We start from the raw sequence: 19,733 nt of genomic DNA on the forward strand, positions 1-19,733 counted from the left end.
CACATAGAAAACATCAAAGTCTTAGAGATTGGATTTGAAAGTATATTATTATTGAGTTAAGGTAAGGTTTATGTTTCCATTTTAATGTCGAATTCAGGTAACTAAGTTTTCATAACTACCCTTTATGATTAACCCATTTCTATAATAACTCCATTAAGTCAATACCCCAAATCTACCATTTAGTCAAATTAATATTCATTATTAATTAACTTTAATTAAACTAATTTTAATTAAATTAATCAATAATTAATTGTTCTAATTACTTATCGAAATCTATCCAAAATTATTAATAAATTATTATTTACAAACTATGTTAAATACATTTAATATTTATTTATTAAATATTAATAAAGATAAAACTATTATTAATTAAAATATATTATAATTTTATTAATTTAAAATTTTAAATAATAATAAAATTTGTTTTGTAAATAATATATATATATATATTTTAAAACGAATTAACAAAATATGTTTTAAAAAAAATAAAATCATGTAATATATAACCGTCGGCTTATATAAGCCGACGGCCTGCCACAGTCCTGCGGACGCAGGGCCTACGACAGCAGGTACACTGTACCTGCTGTTGCAGTACCTATGATGCAGGTACTGTCGATACGCCGACAGTGGGGTGGGCACGGGGTAAATCCCTCCCCCCCACACCATTACATTATATTATATTTATATATTATTTTTTTCAAAAAAAATAACGAATTTGATTTTTTTTAAACAATTTCTTTTTTTAAATATAAATTTATTTATTTTATGAAATTGTTAAGAATTAATAATTCATTTAAACTATATATATATATATATAAAATTTAATCTCCACATTACTTTGATAGAAAAACTATTCCAACTATCCAAATTTTCAATTTAGAATTTCATTTCTAAATTCGAACCCTTCCCAATTCAGTCATGTCTTCTTTAAGCTAGAAAATGAGGATTCCTAATTAAATTTTATTTTACTTCTAAACATAATTTAACAATACCCTATCGTAGATACAGAACCAAAGAACAAGAGATTCATGCAATGAAACCCATAGACTTGATTTTAACACTCACGAAGAAGACAAGAATCTCAAATTGCATAATTTTACCAGTGGTCAAAGCACAAGACCCTACCTAGTCCTGATGCTAATATGCAATCTCCAGGAATAGTAAGAGAATTCGCTCCTCTCAGTAACCTTCTTCTGGAAAACTTTCTTGATATCAGCCTTCAGAAATTCGCTTCCAAAAGTTGTCTCTCCAAAAATTCCCGTCCAACTTCGTATCCCTCAAAAATGAACCCCCTAAAGTTGTGATAAGAAATTTCTCCTCAAATCGGGGCACTAATTGTGTGTTCACTCGAGAAGACTCTTTGCACAACTGAGTTAACTCCAAATTAACCTTTATTGTCTTTTCTTTTATTTTGCATTCAACTTTCATGCACATTAAGTTGAATTAATAAATAAATTTATTTAATATTCCACTTGACTTCTATTTTAAATTAATTTATTACTTTAATCTTATGTGCACTTTTAAGAAATTAAAATAACATTATTAATTTCTATAATTTAATCTTTTAATTTAGTTCTCATATTTAACTCATGCTTAGATCATGCGATCTAGAATTCTTAATAATTTAATATCTTTCAACTTTTAATTTATTTTAGAACTTAATTGATAACATATTTAATTAATTTAAATAACAATAATATTTAGCATTTATTTAAAAATGAACTCCAAATATATTATTATTAAATTAAATAAATATTACCCTGTTCTAAATTCATCTTTGAACTTTAATCTCCAAATTTAATTCTTTTATTTAATTAATTAATTTATTAAATATAAAGATATCATAATAATTCTCTATTAAATTAAATCATTAATTAATCTTTTTAATTAGACTTAATTAATAGAAAAATACACCAAGGACTCATAAAGCAACATACGAAAACCCATCATAGAAAAATACATACCAAATCAAACAAAAGGGTTATAATCACGAAATTACATCATTTGATGCATTCAGAGGGTACTTAACTCAAATACTTGTCCTAATTATCAATTAGGACAATTGGCTAAAGGGTTTAGGATTTGGACTTAAGAGTTTATCTCCCCTCTCTTACCATTGAGACAGTGCGATAGGGTACACTCATCCTGACAATTCAGAGAAGTCGATACCCGGTACCTGCAACCTGCATAAAATCCACGCATGTACAAACACAATATTCTAAGCTAAACAGACAATGGCAGGAAGTGGTGCATCGTGTAGATCCCGACTAGCAGGTGACTACGACTCCCTTCCTTAACCATATCAGAAACACCATACATAAATAAAACAATACGCACACCATACACATGCAGTATGGGGTAAGTATCCATAAGAAGCACATGGAATAATAAACCATCTAACTAATCATCATCGATATCTGAAACCATTGAATAATCATCATACATGCATGAAATATAGAGTACTAAGTAATCTCATCATATAATAAACTGAGTGTAAACATCATCTGATAATCTCTAAAATAATAATACTAATCATCAAACATAAATTGGCCTAAAAGAGTTTGGCAATGATATCAGAAATGTAGCTCGAAAATGTAAACTAGGGGAAGGCACTACAGAAAGACAAGTGGCTAGTCTTCTTAATGATATCAGGAAATTGAAACTTTAGAAAGAACAAATTTTGAAGAAATTATCAGAATTCAAAAAATCTATTGCTCTGAAAATTTCTACTATTGAGAGACAGTTGGAGGAGTGTGTCAAAGCCAAGTACAACTATTCAAATTTCTTATACTCTGATCTTAATGCAATTGAGATTGCATCATATGCCCTATGTGCAATTGCAACCTCATCTAAAATAGCCAAGGATACATGGATAAAAGGTTTAAATAGTCTTAAGGCAAGTTTTGATGATTGTATGAAGATATTATTAGTTTAAGGCAGAAGGAAAAAGTTTTTGATAGTAGATGAATAGTTTCTAATAGTTTTTGACATTCCAACCTTTGTCATTGATGTCAAAGGGGGAGAAGATGCATAGGAAAATTTTAAATAAGGTTAGGTATGAAATCATGTTGAAAGGGGGAGAATATGTAAGATGGATAAGTTGTAAAAGATGATTAATGTATTGATATTGTATTGTTTTGACAAGTTTTTGATACTTAGCCAATTTTCCCTTTTTTGTTGCCATCAATGCCAACGGGAGAGATTATTGAAAATTGGCTAATGAAGATATGTAATTATTGTCATTTATGGAAACACATGATGTACATGCTTGTAGAAAACATTAGAAATAAAGATACTTAACTTTTGGTACTCAGAAAATTGCCTAAGTAAGAAATTAGTTTACAACAGTGTATTGTTTTATATGTAACTTATTAATGGTGTCATATTATGATTAGCGAAGTTAGATGGAGATAGTATACATGTTTATGATGACATGTATAACCTCAAACATTAGTACGGATTGTATGAAAAAGAGATATTCATGTTCTACCAGTGAAATAGAACAGGGGAATTAAAGGAAAGGAATTATTTTGTTTACAAAATAATTACTTGACCAATTAGGGCCGACATCCTAGATGTTTACACTAAGTTGGAAAATTATATTATGGTCTTAGATGACCTAGAAAAATCTTTTGAAATGGCATGATATTTATGCAAAGGACATCTTGTGAATTCAAATGTGTGGTAAAGTGTTGTGATGTCTTGTATTGAGAAATTGTATTCTGATATGCGAACTTTTGTGATGCAATATATGCAAAGTTTTGAGAACCTCATTTTGTGATCTAAAATCTAACTGAGGTTAGAGATCAGTTAAGAAAGAAGTTACAACACCTATATACTAGAAGACTAATTACTTGTTTTGGCAGTGAGCTCTTCTTGTAATTGGAAGTGCATGTTTGGGCAGTGGGCTCATCTTGCATCTACTGTAATATAACTCCTAATAGGGATTCAAATTTTCTTAACAAGGAATCTCTATATTGAATTTTCTCATTGACTTTTAATAGGGTCCATCCTCTAACAAGGAACATATATATCAGTACATTATCTAGTGGGTAGCATCCCTACTGGGGTTTTCGATTGGCCAGGGTTTCCCTAGTTTTAAAAAATGGTGTTATGAGTTATCTTTGTGCATGGTTACTATTACTATTTAGCATTTCTTATTTACTTTTTTTATGTATGGTTCAAAGTAATAAATAATATTTAGTTGGTGACTAAAGTTTTAAAATTACTGATTCAACCCCCCTCTCAATAATTCCTATTTCTAACACTTACAAAGAACCTCAATGGAGGTAACAGATAGATTACATAGTACTCTAGAAGTCAAGCATTCAGAGGCAGTTCCTAAATAGAGGGCACAAGCAATGTTAATATCTTTTGACAAAGAATTTGTAAATTTGTTGAATTTTGCAAAGTCAAAGGCCTAGATTTCACATGATGCTAATCTATATAACGCCATTTGTTATAATATCAAGAATGATTTTCTAATTCTTGATACTTGTATCAAGGAAATTTAGAGATGTCAACAAGATGGAAAGGTCTTGTACATTAAGTGTACTTTATCTCATAAGTTTACCAATGATTTTGATAGCAAGATTGAAGGAAACCTGAGTGAGCTAGAAGCTATATCAAGCTAGATACAACAACCTTCCAACAAAGTTGATGACTTTGAAGGACAAGTGGTTGATGTTCACAATGATGTCATGAAACTAGAACTTGAGAAAGAACAAATTTTGAAGAGATTATCAAAATTCAGAGAGTCTATTGCCCTAAAGATATCTATTATTGAGAGATAGTTTGAGGAGTGTGTCAAAGCCAAGGACACCTATTAAAACTTCTTATACTCCAATCTCAATGCATGCCCTATGTGAAATTCTCACTTGTATTGAAACAACCAAGGATACATGGATTAAAGGTTTAAATAGACTCAAGGAAATTTTTGACAATTGTATGAAGATATTATCAGTTTAAGGTAGATAAACAAAGTTTTTGATAGTAGATAAATAATTTTTGACAGAATTTGACATTCTAACCTTTGTCATTGATGTCAAAGGGGGAGAAAATGCATAAGAAAATGGTAAGGTAAGGTGTGAAATCATATTGAAATTGGAAGCATATGTAAGATGGATAAGTTGTAAAAGATGATTAATGTTTTGATGCTATAATGTTTTGACAAGTTTTTGATACTTAGCCAATTTTCCCTATTTTGTTTCCATCAATGCCAAAGGGGGAGATTGTTGATAATTGGCTGATGAAGATTGTAATTGATGTCATTTATGGCAACACATAATGTACATTCTTGTAGAAAACCTCGAAAATAAAGATACTTAGGTTTTGGTACTAAGAAAATTGTCTAAGTATGAAATTGGTTTACAATAGTGTATTATTTTGTATGTAACTTGTTACTAACGTCATATTATGACTATCAAAGTTACATGGAGATATTAGACATGTTGATGATGATTTGTATAACTTGAAACATTAGTATGAATTGTACAGAAAAGAGATATTCATGTTCTACTAGTGAAATAGAACATGGGAATTAAAGGAAAGGAATTATTTTGTTTACAAAATAATTACTTGACCAATTAGGGCCAACATCCTAGATGTTTACTATAAGTTGGAAAAGTATATTATGGTCTTAGCTAGCCTCATAGAAATTTGTGAAAAAGCATGGTATTTATGCAAAGGACGTCTTGCAAATTCAAGTGTGAAGTAGTGGGCAAATATATTGTATTAAGTGATATGTGGACTTTCTGTGAAGCGATATATGTGAAGTTGATTTTGTGATTTGAGATCAAACTGAGGTTAGAGATCAGTCAAGAAAGAAGTTACAACATCTATATACCTAAAGACTAATTACTTGTTTGAGCAGTGATCTCTTCTTGTAATTGAAAGTACATGTTTGGGTAGTGGGCTCATCTTGCATCTACTGTACTACAACTCCTAGCAAGGTTGGAATCTCCTTATAGGAATTCAAAGTCTCCTATCATAGACTCTCTATACTGAATTTTCTCATTGACTCCTAATAGGTTCCATCCTCTAAAAAGGAACATATATATTAGTATATGATCTAGTGGGTATCATCTTCACCAAGGTTTTCCCTTGGCTAGGGTTTCCCTAGTTAACAAAATATGGTGTTATGAGTTATCTTTGTATATGGTTACTATTACTGTTCAACATTACTTGTTTAATTTCTTATGTATCGTTCAAAGTAATAAATAAAATTTAGTTGACTACTAAAGTTTTTAAATCACTAATTCACCCCCTTCTCAGTAATTCCTATTTCTAAGAACACATTGAACAAAGAGAATTCCAAGTTAGACCAAGTGATTGCTACCAGTTGCCAATTTACTTCAACATGATTTTCTACCATAGAGCATGTCTTTAGGTTCCATAAGAAACACAATCCCCCTAAGGCTCCCATAGATTAAACATGTATTAATATCCATTTCGGCCAATTAATAATTGATATTTCAATAGCTTATTAAGAGAGCTTAGTTTCTTGTAGCAAGATAAGATCCACATAGCTTGCATCAAGATGCTTCTTAATGTGAGCACACTTGTTAGAAGCATTTAAGCTTCTAAAATTCCTTGAAATGATGTTCATTATCCTCGAGGAGTGGAGGTGGCACTCCTTGTTCTTTTTTCAATAGATAATGTCTTATCCAATTTGGTTTGAATACCCAGCTCAATTTGTTTGTTAATTTTAGCGATCTTAGAATTTCTTCTCCATCTCTTTGGGGTAACTTCCACGTCTTCTTCCACCATAGATGTCTAGAATAAGGAATAAGTTTTGATGTAATCAAAGTCATGAACCAATGACTCATCCTGGTCCTTTTCTTCTTGTGACTCACTAATCAACATCTACAATGTTTCCTTATCCAAATTATGTTCACCTTCTTCTAATGAGACTGACTTAATATGATCCCCACTCTTACACATAATATCTCCATGGAGAGGCTCCTTATCCTGACCCAACTCAAAGTCTTTTAAGATGTTTGATCTCTTAATATCAACTCTTTTATTAGTTCTGCTTTCATGTATTGATTGACCCTTATCTATTTCCTTTGTTTCATGCCAGGCCATGTTATTTGGTTGCATTGAATGTGCCAAATTCTTTCTAGTAATCTTCTGTAGGTATTCTAATGGAGGGTCTAACTCCAAGAGCCTTTACACTATTTTCCCTCCTACTCTCATTTACTCTAGACTAGTAGCTAGCATCAATTATCTTTGCAGCCAATTATTATTTACACCAAGCTAATAACTTATCAATGGTATTCATAGAGGTTGACTTATCTAGATTATTTATTTCAAAGAACAACTCTCCTAATAAATATTTCAACAGATTAGAAAATGTTGTCTGATGAAGATGTCTCCCCTTAATACCACAAGCACATAATAGAAACAAAGAAATAATAACAATTTATGATAACATATAATAGGCTTCTTATTATCGCCAAAAATGGGGAATTGCATAATTTCAAAATACAACATTCAAACCCACATAGGCACCTTCCTGACAATATTATACAACACAAATTTTTGAGCTATCACCCAGAGCTTTCCTAGACAATTTATAGGCCTTCTGTATATAGGTAATTTTACACTTCCCAAGATGTTTCTAGACATAAAACCATAATCCTTGAGCCATGTGTTTGTTAGAGGCCCCTGGTCTATTAGGTCCTCTCTTATGGTTTTTCAGCATTGGTTCCACAATTTTTTTGTCTCCAATGACCACAAACTTAAGGTTCTTGTATGGGTGGAGTTCCTTGGGCTTCCTATCCCATGCTGGTCTTTCCTACAAGTCATTGTGCAAACTATTAGCAAGGTCATTTTCCTTAAGCAAAACAAGTTTTTAATGCTCAACCCTAATGTAGGGCTTGTGTTGAGGTTGACCTCTCCAAAGACCTCAAATAATTAGTAGAAATTTAGTTAGGTGGTACCACTTTCACTCAAAAGGTGCTTTACCTAAACCTCCTAAATACATTCTATAAGTGTCAGTCCATGGAACACAAGATTAAGGATTGTACATTGCTAGAATAGAATCATTCATTGGTCCAAGAAGTCAAACCAACTCTGGTAGGTAAAAAATATGAATGGACTACTATTGTGAAAAAAGGAAAAGGATCCACTACCACTAAGAAATGATCTTTGCTTCATGATAATGGTCTTCCTAGCTCAAGTCTAGTGTCATTAGATTATTTAGTCCCTTTTCTCCCACCTTTGCCTATTTCAAATCCTAGCGCTCAGGGGACAATGGTCATTGATACCCTTGACTCTCACCCTATATGGGTTCAAGCACTGCAAGTGGCTTCGATATTTTTTTCATATTCCCTCCATCATTCTCGCAAACCAAAAGGTCACAGTGAGGTATCTGATAATGGGGAGAAGATACAACAGGTCATCTCTCTTGGAGACCCCTCATTTGATGCCTCTATATTTTTGCAAAAAAACTTCTCCTCTCTTGGGGACAAGGAAGACATGCAAGTTGTGTTACAATGAGTTGTCTCTCATGGAATGTGTGGGGGAAAACATACCTCTATATAACATCTTTTGTTTGTGATACCAAGCATCTACTTGGTCATCTTAATGTCTTATGTCTTCAAGAAGTTAAAGTTTTTGGATTTCTTCTCAACTCATCCTGTCATGTTATTTGGTTAGGCAATACCTTGTTTGCTTCCCAATATGAGGCTAGACGAGGTGGTGGTATCACTCTTCTCTCTCCTTGTTTGATTTCTTCAATTATTTCACATGGCTCTAACCCCATGTAGAGGATTGTTTGGATTTTAATGTCTTTTCATAATCATTCCTTTGGTATTATTAGCATCTATGCCCACAATTTTGTTGTTAAGTGTTCACACCTATGACATTGGTTGGTGGATCACTTTCCACCTTCCACTTTGGTTTTTTTGTGGGGATTTTAATATGGTTGGGTTGGCTACTAATAAGAAAGGGCTTCTACCTTTTCGATAGGCAACTAGTGCAAGAGAAGCCTGGTTCTACATGCAAAACAAGCTAGGCCTTTTTTATCCTAATGCTAATAGTCACTAGTCTAGTGGGGTTTGGCATACTTGGTCTAACTTTTGAGCTGGGTCTAGCAAGGTGTCAAAGAGACTAGATAGGACTATCCTTTTAGCTTAGTCATTTTTCTCTTTTTCACATGAGCATGTGTTACCCGTCACCCCTTTTCCAAATGTGACTTTTTCAAATCATTGCCCCATCCTCTTTTCTTTCACCTACAACACAGCTCATCCCGTCCGTGCAAAACTCATTTTTTTCTCATTACTTCATTGTTGTCCTATTTTCCCACTATTTCCCATATTCTTTGAGTTTAGAACCTTGAGCCTAGGCCCCAAACCCCTATTGGGTGGACTCAATGGTGGAATATGCCCTCCTCCAAACTATGTGATTTATTTGCATTTACAAGAGACAATTGGCCATGTACCATAGAAGATCTTATGAAGTTGCTACTAAAGATCTTCGTATAGTCTTGGAGCTCTTTCCATGAATCTATTTGATACAAATTTGTAGGTCTGACTTGCCAATCTTTGACACCATAAACATGTTATGGATATCTATGTTGCAAGGGGAGCTCAGATCAAATCCTGTCTCCATTGGTTGGAGTTTGGTGTTCAAGCTTCTAAGGAATTTTTCAATGTTGTGCGGGCTCGCCATTCTATGGTGTGCATCAAGCCCATTAGGGAAGACCAGTAGGTTCTTTCTAACCTTCCTAGCATCCTTTATGATTTTGTGCATCATTATGAGAAGCTCTTCACTACTTAGGGGCCCTTTGTTGTGTGTGACTAGACATTACAAGCCTAACTTTTTTCTACTCCCAATAGGCTTGCTCCAGAGAAATATGCCTTTTGTGAGTATAAGCTCATAATTACTAATCTCAAAGAATTTGTCTTCTCCATGGCTAATGATAAAGCCCCTAGATGTGATGGTTTCTCATGTGAATTTTACAAGTCTTTATGGGAGGACATTGGCCCTGATCTGCACCAGGTTAATCAAGAAGCATACAATATTCATTCCCTAGGTAATATTATTAATAAGGGTAATATCAAATTCATACCTAAAGCCAACAATCTCGAAGACATATTCAGTTTGAGGTCCATCACTTTGTTGAATGTCTCCTACAAGATTATTGCCAAGGTTCTCTCCCTTACAATCTGGCATCTACTCCCACAGATTATTTGTCTTGAACAAACTAGTTTCATTAAATCCACATATATTTTGGATAATATTATTGTTGTTTGGGAAGGTATAGAGTGGGCTTATTAGTCCAAATAGTAGGCCTTGTTTCTTAAGATTTATTTTTCCAAATCTTGTGATTAGATTGAATGGCCTTTCATTTTGGCCATGCTTCAAGCCTTGGGGTTTGACCCAGTCTTTTTGCAATTAGTTCAGATGCATTTTGGTGATGCCTCTTCTTATATTACCATAAATGGCCAACAATCTAAAGCTTTTGGACTCTATAGATCTATCCATCAAGGTTTTCCTTTAGCGTCTTCTCTTTATGTTTTAGCTATCGAAGGGTTTGGCTATCTTCTTGTCGACGCTATCTCTTGGGGTCTTTTGTGTGGCATAACTCTCCCAAAGACCACTACACATCTTTTGAATGGCCATTTTTTTTTATGAATCCTTTCTCACCCTTTTGGAGGACGAAGGCAATATTGCCAATGCCTTACATTGCTTGGATACTTTCTACCTTTCCTCTACATCTTTTGTTCAATGACACAAGATCCTTTTCTATAAACAATCTTTCTTGCTAGGCCCTCAATGGCTACAATGCTATGGGTGGAAATGGGTTTAGTATGGAGAAGTCTTTCAGTTTTTGTGCATTCCTTTTTCTTTTCAAGCTTCCCCTATGGAGCTATGGAATTTTTTCCTAGCATGGATTGAGAAGAAGTTTGACTATTGGATCACCAAACCTCTCTCCCTTGCAAGAAAATTTCATATTTGTTCTAAAGTGTTGGTTGATATGCATGTCTATTATTCCTCATGTTGGACCCCTTCCAAAGCTTCATACCTCAAGCTTGAATGCCTCTTAAGGGATTTCCTCTAGGCCTCTAATGTTGTGCATCATGGATTTCAAAGAGTTTCCTAGGACTTTTGTTGTCTTCCCAAAGACTCTAGTGGTCTTGGATTGCTTTCTACTTGCAAGCAGGGGATTGTCCTCTATGCTAAGTGGGTCATTTAGGCTCTCACTAGCAATGAGGCCTAGAAAATCTTGTTGTGACAATACATTTCTTTAGGCTTTCCAGTTAATCAGCTAGCCTAGAAGGGGATTGGCTTTCAAACCCTTCTTGTGACCACTGCAACAATACAAATTTAGGGCACCTTTATTACTACAAGAATTTGAAAATCCTAGGAAGCCATCAAGCTTTGGCTTTGCTGGGCAAGTAAGGTTCAAAGATGGGCTCTCTATGAACCATACAAATTTATGGTGGTCTCCTTTTTTTGTTGTTCAAAGTATTCCACTAGCTAAAATTCAAGGAGCTAGCACATTGTGCTTATTTAGAAGGGAAATCAAGACACCTAAAGATCTCTTTTTCATGGTTACTATGAGCCTTCTCTCATGGGAGGACCTATAGGTACAATTCAAGCTTATCCATCTAGATTGATAGATAGTTGATCTTCTAGTTTTTGTGGTGCCTCCCCATATGTTGCACAAGCTTGGTATTCATTCATCTTGCCCATGATGGAAAGATTAAAAGTGGTATCCTGCTACTCCTTTGACCAATTACAAACCCACATTGGGATATGGGTGGCTGGTTCCCCATCTTTTGATGGTTGATATTCTTAACCAACATTGGCATTTGCATTCCTCTCACAAAACTTGGAGTCTTAGATTTGCCATAGTTTAGAAAGCTATCACATAGCCAAAAATAGCTCATTTTTCCTAGTGTCTCCTTTTCCAAGGGCTGCCATTGGGCCCTTGACTCTATAATCTGGGTGTCCCAGACCCTAGATGTACTTTTCTTGGCCAATCAAAAAGCTTCTTGTATATTTTTTGGTTCTATGGGTGAGCCTAGAATTATTGGCTCTAGATTCATGATTTTTTAAGCCTTTTTGCCTAGAGGCCTTTACTTGGCATATGGTTGTGCTAGGTGATTCGATCGAACTTCCTTTTAAGTATTCCCAGATATGGCATGCTTTTAGAATGGAGATTTTATTTACTATTTGGAAAGACTGCAATGTTGTTTTATTCTCTCACAACTTTCTTGATATACATGTTGCTATGTATGCTAAAGCATGTAATTTTGATAATGTCACAATTTAGATTCAAGTACTAATAGATAAGTTGGCATTGGAGGTTGCTCACCTATCATATATTTTGGCTCATTAGAGCAATGCCCCTTGTACTATCGATCAGGTACCACTAGATACTTTTTTTGATGATCGTACTCCTCCTCATGGTCACCAAAGAGGCTAGAGTAGTTCAACAAGCCACTCACATACTCCTAGGTCATAGCCTTCTTGTCACTCTCCTAGTGGTGGTTTTGGTGGTCACCATTTCTTAGCCTTTCCTCCATGGAGGATGAGTTTGGGTTGGTCCCTAGTGGCTCCTTTCACTGCCCCTAATGCAAGCTGGCCTTTTGTTCATAGAGACCCTAAATAGGCTTTCCCTCAGCTAGATTTGGCTATCTCTCCGCCCAGGCCAAAGGGAGAGAAAGAAAAAGATGATGTTGTTTCCACCCATGCTAATGGTTGGGTTCCCCTTGAGCCATCTGTCAATCCCATGAACATTTGGGGTTCTAATGATAAAGACTCTTCTTTGGTTGGCAATGTTCTTGGAGCCTAAGGGCTTTATTTTTGCTATGTTAATGTTTTTTTAATGAATAGTTGTCTTATCTGGCTACGTGTTGAGTGAACTTGTGGGGTGATCTTGTATCCCCCAACCCTTTTTGTGGATATGTACTATGTATCTTTAATATTTAATTAATACAAAAGGATTGTTCATCAAAAAATCAATTATGACAATTATTTTGGAAATTTTGATTGGCCCAACTTTGAAAGACCATAACTTGCGAATTATTGCTCTAATTGGCTATTATAACTCCATTCATTAGAATCATTAGCTTATGATCTATAGGGTTTGAGTTGCACAATTTCTAGTTGACCCCATTTTGGAGCCCATCTGTGGTCTCTAAGGCCTTCAAAATTGAGCCTAAATTTTTCTACCAAAAATCCACAATAACTTCATGAATACTCATGACATGTCATGGACCCTTAACTGGAAATTTGATATATCCAAGATGAACCTCCACCTCCAAAATTAGGACATTTCGAGCTCATATGATTGAGTCACTAAGTAGAAAGCCTCTAGAAACAAAAACTCTACAATGAGACAACCCTTATTCAAGAAACATAAAAGAAATATTTTTTGGTGAAGCAAGATTTCCCTTACACCCAAGATGCTTCTACATTAGACACCTAGGGTAATTTGAGAGGTGATCTCGTCATGTCTCAAGTTGTTAGAGGAAAACCAAGATGGTCTACCTCCTCCCTTGCTAGACATGATAAATATTTTATTGGCCTCTCTTTCCATTTGGTCAAATACTCTTCATATGGTTGGTTCTGTGTACTCCTTCTAGCATCATTATCCATTATCTCCTCAATCTTCTTCATAGCTAAAGTAGTTGTTGGATCACCTCCTTATGTAACTTCATCTCGATCACCTCCTTGATGATATTATGTCATATCTAAAATGTTAAATACTGGAGAAATATTCTATTTAGCAGGCAACTCTACTTCATACACAATTCCAGAATCATGCATTTTCAGTATTTTGCATGGGCCAAACTTCTTCATTTTGAGCTTATTATATGTACCCACTAAAAATCTCTCCTCCTTCAAATGAACCATGACTTTATCTCCAACCTAAAATTTTGCATATATCCTTTTCACATCTACCTTAGCCTTGTACTATGTATTCATCTTTGTAATTTTCTTCCTCACCTCCTCATGAATGTTTTTAAATGTTCATCAAAATACTCCATTTCAGTACTACTTATCTCTCATTTACCCAATTGCCTCAATTTAGATGAATTCATGGGACTACTCCCATATACAATCTAGAATGGTTATTTACCAATGCTTTTGGTGACAAAATTATTATATGCAGATTCTACTAGTGGTAAAATCAAGTCCTTGCCTTTTGACTTATCTCTAACCAAACATCTCAACAAGTTCCCAAAGCTCTGTTTCACAACTTCTATTTATCCATCAATATATGGATGATATGATGAACTGTACTTCAAATCTATTTTCAAATTATTCCACAATGTATACCAAAAATACCCAACAAACTTGGTATCTCAATTTGAAACTATGCTCTTTGAAAGACTATGTAGTCTTGCCACTTCTTTGAAAAACAATTCTACCATATGAACAACATCACTAGTCTTCTTGAAAGGAATGAAATGTGTCATCTTTGAAAATGTACCAACCACTACAAAAATTGAATCATGCCCTCACTGAGTTCTTGGTAAACCAAGAACGAAATCCATACTAACACCCTCCTATGACTTCTGTGGTTTAGGTAATGGTTGATACAACTCCTTATTTTATGTCAATCATTTTTCCATCTAACATACTCTACAACTTTGCACCAACTTATTCACATCTTGGTTCAATTATGGCTAGTAATAATCTCAACAACCAAAGAAATGAGTTTATCTCTACCAAAGTGTCAATCCAAATCTCCACTATGCTTCTCCTTGATGAGATTCTCTCTCATAGAACTTCTTGGAATGCACAGTTGGTTTCCTTTGGACAACATACCATCCTAGATTATAAAAGCCAACCACTTCATCTTGTCAAGTGTAATAGGTTATGTACAATCTTTCTAGGCTTCATCAAAATAAGGATCCTATGGAGATAAATTATTGAGTTCCTTGAACCCAACCACTACAATCTGCATTATTATTAGCAAGATTTATCTCCTACTAAGAGAATCTAAAACTTTGTTAGACTTCCCACTCTTATGTTTCAAAAAAATTTTATAACTCTACATAGACTCAACCCATTTCAAATGTCTTTGGTTCAATTTTACCTAACTATTCAAATATTGTAAAGCTTGGTGATCAGTATACAAAAAAAATCCTTAGGAAGAAGATAGTGTCTCCACTTATTTAATGCCTAAACTATAGCATAAAAGTCATGATCATAAATGAAATACTTTCTATGGTAGCATTCAACTTCTCACCGAAATAAGAAACATGTCTACCTTCTTGAATCAAAACAACTCCTATTACAATACCACTAGCATCACAATCTACTTGAAACGCCTTGTTAAAATTTGAAAGTGCTAAAATAAGTTTCTTTTTAACTTTCTATTTCAACATATTAAAACACTTATTTTCTCCTACAATCCACTTAAATTCTTTCATATCCCCTCTCATTGTTTCAGTCAATGGTCCACAAATACTGCTAAAATCTGTGATTAAGTTTCTATAAGAACTAGCTAGTCCATGAAAATATCTTAACTCATTCATACTCCTTGAAGTAGGCCATTCAAGGATAGCCTTCACTTTCTCAGAGACCTTTTTTAGACCTTCTACTAAAACAATAAATCCCAGGTACACCAACTCATTCTTCACAAAACTAACATCTTTAGATTTATCAACAACTTTTGTTCCCTCAACTTCTCAAACACCATATTAATATTCATTATATGTGTTGAAATAATCAAAATGGGAAGAATACTTCTGAGAGGTGGGGGTGAATCAGAAGTATCATACTTTTAACCTTAAAAACTTTTAACTAAAAATAAACATCATGCATGTAAACATATCAAATAAACATAAAGTAAACACATGCAATAACAACACATAACTCCATAATTTGGTAACCGAGAAACCTTCCAAAATGAGAAGGTAAAACTAGGTTGGGGATGATAACCACAAAATCACTACAACAATAATGTTTGACCACTTCTGGTGGTTTGTCCTATGAAAGGCCTACCCTATTAAAGGCTTTACACTGTGTCAATAGTGACCTAGTTAAAGGATTTTCAAACACTTTACATGAAGTGTGACCTTGTTAAAGAATTTTATCACCTCTTCAAAGGATCTACAACCTAGCTGTTAAGCTAACCTATCAACATAGGATTTTCCTTCTAATACAATTGCTAGAGAGTATTAGACTAAATAAACTTGATAGCTTACAATCTCAAATTATTGATTTTAGGCACTGGTTCTGCTCATTTTGATCTTGATCCTTTGAGATCTGATATCTATTCATATCCCTTGCTTTGTTCTAATCAATTGGATATACAATTACTGCTCTGTTCCTCTAAGTCTTTCACACTTTCCATTGAATATTTTTACACTTTACCCATACACTATTCTCATTCAAACATACAATGGGTTTTTGTCCTCCTTTTAAAGATTACAAAGACTTAGGGTTAGGTATGGATCTATGATCCATATTGAATCTTTAATTTGCGCTCATTCCTTGCACTTTTCTCATTGGTTGCATGCCTTCTCCATTTTTCTTATTGGTTGCATGCTGATTGCATAAGAAATATAAAAGATTCATTCTTATCATTATTATCCTTTGAGATTCTTCTATGTCAGCTCAAAAAATGGTCTACATCTGAGTTTGTGAAGACACAAACTCATATGTTGATTCTGTGTTACTCGGCACATACTAGATTACTAGTGCTCGGCACATGTATAATTTTTCTTTTCTCGGCACCTATAGCACTCTAACTTGCTTGACATCAACTCTGACTCGACACCTATTTATCACTTGGCTCATATGGTTCACTCAGTAGCTAAAGTCACTCGGCACTTGATCTTCACTTAGCACCTAAGGATTGCTGTGCACCTGAAGATCACTCAGCACCTGTTGGAATTCTGGTTCAGAACATACTATAGCTCAGCTTCTATATGAAAATTGGTCAAGTGTGTTGACACTCAATTTTCAAAACCAATCTAAGACCAACAATCTCCCCCTTTGACATGAGTGTCAAAAACACTTAACTAAGCATTATTTATCTGACCTTTTGAGTACATCATCCAATATTTTTGGCATATATACAAAATTTCAAAAAACTTGTTCAAAATTTTGTAAGAAGCAATATACCTTAAAACTCTTATAACCCCCCCTAAGCTGATTGTGCCATTTCATTCCTGTAACTAAAATTCTTGTGCTAATGTATCTAATACTCTTTTCTTGTGCCCTATTTTATTACTATGTACCTGTGTTACCTTCCATACAATTCCCAAAACATTGTATCTCCCCCACACTATGTCTTATCTCTTATCTCCCCTTTTGGCTATTCTCCCCCTTGATTATATCTCCCCCATTATTTTATTTCTCCCCCTTTTTGATACTTATGTCAAAGGGTACTAAAGATTAATACCATATTTCACCAAAAATGTATTGTTGACCTCCATAATCATTTTAAGAACTACATCCTAATTCTCCAAAGCAATTTCTAGTGACTTATGCTGGATGGCAGTCTCTGCAAAAAGATGTACAAGTCTATCTAATATAAAAAGATTAAGATCTTTCTTTAAAACAATTTTAGCATAGACTTGCTCTTCATGGAGTACCTCCAAATGTGGGGTTATGGAAGATTGTATCTGCATTAATCTGGCCTTTATATTGGCCTCTTCACTTGTAAGTGCAACTAACTCCTTTTAGGTTTGAAGCGATTGGGAAAAATGCTTCTCACAGTGAGTTGGGTCTTTTGGTAGCTGCATGCTAGAAATCTTTAGATTTCTCTCCAAGCTCAGTATTCTTTGGCCTATCTCTTGTGTGAAATTGGAAAAATCACACAGTTGCTTGTACAATGAGAAGATATTCTCAAGTATAGTTTTGACATTTTCAATCTTGTTGGCCAATTCAACTTGTTGAAGTGCTATGCCACTAGATATTTTCTCATTTACTTTTCCTTGAAACTTCATTTTAGACGATTCCATGAGTTTTACATTGGTTTCTTGGTCTTCACTTGTTACCTGGTCAATAATATCTAACAATTGTTCCATTATAGGCTTTGTCTCATCTGGTGACTACAAGCTGAACACATCCATAAAGATGTCCTTAATTTCATGCAATGATTTCTTATGTTTATACTCCTTCTTGAGTATTTATTGCTCTTTCTCCTATTCAATGCATCCTGCATCTCTATGATCTGCTCAATGTTGATTGTCTTGTTGTCATGGGTAGGTATGACAATGTCTTCATCTAACTCAGGGTCTCCATAGTGAAGTAACCTTATCACTTTGGTTGAGCTCGAGCCTGGTGTAGATATTTGCAAAGGTATTGCATCAGTGCTTGGCTTCTGAAGAGTTTTTGTAGGAATGCCTATTTTTGGTAATTCTACCAATATTTGTATTGCGGCCTACTCCTCTTCTTTTGATTTGTCCTTTTCTTTATCTATTTTCCCTTGATCTATTGCAAGTATTTGTGATGTACCTTTTGTTTTTACTACAAGATTAGATGTAGCAATCTATCCTATTTGCTCTATGTGTTTCACTACCCCTACACTTGGCTTTTGCACTATGGTATCAACTGTTACAGATGTTTCAATTGTTGCAATCTATGATGGTGGTGGAAGCATTAAAATTTGAGTACTAGTAGCTGTAGAGATGGAAGGTGGTTCTTATGGTTTCACCTTGTCTCTTATTAGTTCTACTACTACCTTCTTCAACTCATCCACACTCACCAATATAGGATTTATGCATAATTGTGCTTGCAACATTGCAACATTGATTGGTGAAGGATCTTCTTGAGATCTTCTGCAGTCAATGTATTGATGTTTTGAGAAAAAGTGTCAGGGAAATCCTTCACAATTATAGTGTCTGTAGTTGTGATGATTACATGAGGAGGGCTAGGGGGTGGCAATTGTGTGTCTTACACACTCTGTTCCTCTTGCTGTTGCAGCTCAACTGTTGCCATATCTTCTCCTTTTTGTGTCTCCTCCTCCTCACCTTTTTCTTTTTCCTCTTCATCTTTCTTCTCTCCTTCTTTCTTTTCTTCTTTTCTCTTCTGTTCTTCTCCTTTTCTTATTTTCTCTACTTCTATTTTTTCTTCTTTCTCCTTCTCACTGGCCTCAGCCTTATTTGTTTCTACATCCTTATATTTTTCTCCATCCTTGTCATCTATTATGTTATATATTGATTTCCATAATCTTATTGATTTTTGGACAACTTCTTCAATTTTATTTTGTAGGATGTTAAAGGCTCTATACCTTGGTGCAAATTTTCCACCATGTTTCTTGTTAGCCTTAGTTATTTGACCTCTAGTCAAATCAGGCATCAGTTGTACCAATGTTGATTCTCTTATTTCCTTCTCTATTTTTAAACAATAATACCATTTTTTTTTCATTAATCTCATATAATTCCCTAGGCATAGTATTGTCTAACTCAAGAGGTGTATTCTTAAATTCTACCATCATGGCATACACTGACTCCTCTACTTTATTTTGATCCTCTCTACTTAATTTCTTAAAATCAACATTTTTCAAACTAGAAAAATTTGCATTCTTCCTAATATTATCACATATTTTATCAATGTTGGACTTAGGAACATTGCTTACCACTTTGAATTGGCTGATGTCTTATGATTTTGTCCTTTCTTCATCATCAGAATCTAATTGTGCTACATACTTTCTCCTTTGCTTCTTCTACACTAGACCAATCTCCTCAATAGCCTTTTTCTTCTCTTTCACTTGCTCCATGGCCTTTTGAGTAGAGGCCCTTGTGGTAGCTCTT

Source organism: Cupressus sempervirens, chromosome 2 (genome assembly GCF_028749045.1).
Source record: "Cupressus sempervirens isolate cs-2001-9-10 chromosome 2, ASM2874904v1, whole genome shotgun sequence".
In the NCBI taxonomy this organism is placed as follows: domain Eukaryota; kingdom Viridiplantae; phylum Streptophyta; class Pinopsida; order Cupressales; family Cupressaceae; genus Cupressus; species Cupressus sempervirens.